The following is a 3,832-nucleotide window of genomic DNA, read 5'->3' as shown; positions in this document are numbered from 1 at the left end:
TGACCTGAGCCGAAGGCAGACGCTTAACGACTGAGCCACCCAGGTGCCCCTGTCCTAATTTCCTCTTATAAGGACACCAGTCCTATTGGACTAGAGCCCACTGATATGACCTCATTTTGCCTTAATTGCCTCTTTAAAGCCCCAATCTCCAAACACTTTGAGGTGCTGGGGTTAAGATTTCAACATAGGAATTTTGGTGGGGACATAATTCAGCCCGTAACAGAACAGCATGTTCCCCAGATGCCCTGGAAGGAGTGCAGCCCTGCCAACTCCTCGATTTGGGCCCGGTTAGTCTGATTTTGGACTTCTGACCTCCAGAACCGTAAGGGAATAAATGTGTGTTGGGTTAAACCACCAAGTTTGTGGTCATTTGTTACAGCAGCCGTGTAGGAAACTAATAGAAGGCCATTTTCAAAAACACAAAACTCGGGGCACCTGGGTGGTTCAGTCGGTTAAGCATCTGCCTTCAACTCAGGTCATGATCTCAGGGTCCTGAGATTGAGTCCTGAGTTGGGCTCTCCAATCAGCAGGGAGTCTGCTTCTCCCTCTGCCCCTCTCCCCCATGCTCTCTCTCTCTCTCACTCTCTCTCAAATAAATAAATAAAATCTTAAAAAAAAAAAAACCCAACCCCCCCATAAAACTGTAGCAGTGGAAAACAAGAATTAGGGTTGGGGGGCAGGAGGAGGGAGGTTAGGGGAAGAAGGGATTCCTCTGTATCCTAACTGGTTGGCTGAATATATGCATGTGTTAAATTTCATAGAACTTAATATACCGTATCAATTGAACAAAAGACAAAAACCACATTACCATCTCAACAGATGCAGAAAAAGCATTTGACAAAACCCAACACCCTTTCATGATGCAAACACTCAATAAATAGAAGGGAATAGAAGGGGACTTCCTAAACCTGAAAAAGAGCATCTATTTTTAAAAACCCACACTTGACATCATATTTGATTAATGCTTTCCCAGTAGAATCACGAACAAGACAAGGGTGCCCACTCTCACTATTTCTATTTAACCTTGTACTGAAGGTTCTATTAGAGCAAAAGGGAAAGAAATAAAAGCTATCCAGAATGAAAGGAAGAAGTAAAATTATCTCTATTTGCAAATGACACTCTCTTATATAAAGGAAATCCTAAAGAATACACACATATGGGGCGCCTGGGTGGCTCAGTCGGTTAAGCGACTGCCTTCAGCTCAGGTCATGATCCCAGGGTCCTGGGATCGAGCCCCGCATCGGGCTCCCTGCTCTGCGGAGAGCCTGCTTCTCCCTCTCCCACTCCCCCTGCTTGTGTTCCCTCTCTCGCTGTGTCTCTCTCTGTCAAATAAATAAATAAAATCTTTAAAAAAAAAAAAAAAGAATACACACATATGCACACCACGCATGTGCACTCACACACAAATACTAGAGATAAATGAATTTAGCAATATTGCAGGATGCAGTCACTACACAAATATCAGTTAGATTTATATATGTCAGGAGAGAACAATCTGAAGTTGAAATTAAGAAAGCAATTCTCTTTACAATAGCATCAAAAAGAGTAAAATTCTTGGGGCGCCTGGGTGGCTCAGTTGGTTGGGCGACTGCCTTCGGCTCAGGTCATGATCCTGGAGTCCCGGGATCGAGTCCCGCATCGGGCTCCCTGCTGGGCGGGGAGTCTGTTTCTCCTTCTGACCCTCCCCCCTCTCTCTCATTCTCTGTCTCTCAAATAAATAAATAAAATCTTAAAAAAAAAAAAAGAGTAAAATTCTTAGGAGTACATTTAAAAGAAGTGCAAAGCTTATACTCTGAGAACTACAAAATATTGTTGAATGAAATGAGAGGCCTGAATGAAGACATTCCATATTCATGTACCAGAAGATGTACTATTGTTTTCTTTTAAAGATGTACGACTATTGTTACTACTCCCAAATTGATTTATAGATTCAACACAACCCCTATCAAATCTCAGCTGACTTCTATATTTTCTTCTTTAGGAATTGACAAACTAATCCCAAAATTCATGTAGAAATCACACTTTCTGATTACAAAACTTACAGCAAATCTGGAGCAATAAAGATGGTCTGGTACCAGCATAAGGATAGACATATAGATCAATGGTAGCAAACTGAGAATATAGAAATAAACTTTCACATTTATGGTCGATTGATTGTCAACAAGGACCAAAACAACTCAGTGGAGAAAAGAATAATCTTTTCAGCAAATGGAGTTGAGACAACTGGACATCCACATGCAGGAAAAGAATGCTGTTGGACCCCTACCTCACACCATACACAAAAATAAACTCGAAATAGATCATAGGCCTAAATGTGAAAGCTGAAGCTATAAAAACAAAGGGGTAAATCTTCATGATCTTGGGTCAGGTGGTGGTAATTTAGATATGACACCAAAACAAAAGTCAGATAAATTGGACTTCATCAAAATTGAGTATTTTTTTGCTTTAAATGATGCCTTCAAGAGGATGAAAAGACAATGTACAGAATGGGATAAGGGACTTTTATCTAGAGTATACAAGGACTCATAACTCAATAAGACAACCCAACTTAAAAAATGGGCAAGGGGTCTGAATAGAACTTTCTCCAGAGAAGACACACAAATGGCAAATACATGCATGAGAGATGCACAACATCATTAGTCATCAGAGAATTAAAAATTGAAAGCACAATGAGAAATCACTCCACACCCGGTAGCATGCATGGCTAGAATTAAAAAAGACAGAAATAAGTGTTGGCGAGGGTGTGGAGAAATTGGAATTCTCATGCACTGCTGGTGGGATTTGTGAATTTCTGTGTCATGAGTAGGCCTTCTCCCGGGCTTCAGAGGCCACCTGCTGCAGCTCATAGATGCTTCTTGAAGATACTGTCGCAGGCTGAATAGTGGTCCCTCAAGGCTCTCTCTGTCCTAATCTCCAGAGCCTGTGAATATGTTATGTTAAATGGCAAAGGGATTCTGCAGATGTGATTAAATTAAGGGTCTTGAGATGCGGAGATGATCTAGGTGGGTCTGATGTCATCACAAGGGTCCTTATAAGAGAGAAGCTAGAAGGTCAGAGAACAAAGTCAGAAGCAGTGGTCAGATCCACTGGAAAAGTCAAGGAAACAGATTCAGAATGCAGCCCTTCAGAAGCATTTTATATTTCTAACCACCAGAATTCTAAGATAGTAATTTGTGTCAATTTTAAGCCACGAGGTTTGTGGTCAGCTGCTACAGTAGCAATAGAAAAACTGAGTCGCACTCAGAAATAAGGCTTACCACTTCCACTCACATTCCATTGGCCAGAACATGTCACGTGACCACATCACAGCTAGGGAGTCTGGGAAATGTAGTCCATGGCTGGGCAGCCTCTTCCCGGGGTAGGGGCACCCTATGCAATTTTTGGTGGATGCCAGATCCTCTCTGCCATGCTGCCCATTACTTGAGAATGTTATGGTCGAAATTCTCCCAAAGTCCCTGTCTACTGGGGGCTCATCATCCTGAATCTCTGTGGTTTAATATCCAGGCTTCTAACTGGAAGTTCCATTCTCTGGAACTTTGTAGGGGCTGGTGTCCCAAGATTTTGATTGTACTGGGGTGGGGGGCATAGTTTAATAATGTCTAATAACTCTATGGCTTGTCATATAATATTCTCACCTTACAGAAAAGGGCCAAGACACTTAACGGTTCTGTAACCGAATCAGATACTGTCCTGGAGAAAATGGACCGTCACTCAAACAGGGTCATTAGGGAACATTGAAATAAACAACTTTTTTAATAGAGGTGTAGGCAGATAATGGGACACCCTTGGGGCATAGTGCAGCACCTGGGGGCTGCATCCATGGGGAGGTCTG

Source organism: Leptonychotes weddellii, chromosome 1, assembly GCF_054177405.1.
Source record: "Leptonychotes weddellii isolate Sample4059 chromosome 1, ASM5417740v2, whole genome shotgun sequence".
Taxonomy (NCBI): Eukaryota; Metazoa; Chordata; class Mammalia; order Carnivora; family Phocidae; genus Leptonychotes; species Leptonychotes weddellii.
This window is presented reverse-complemented; position numbering follows the sequence as displayed.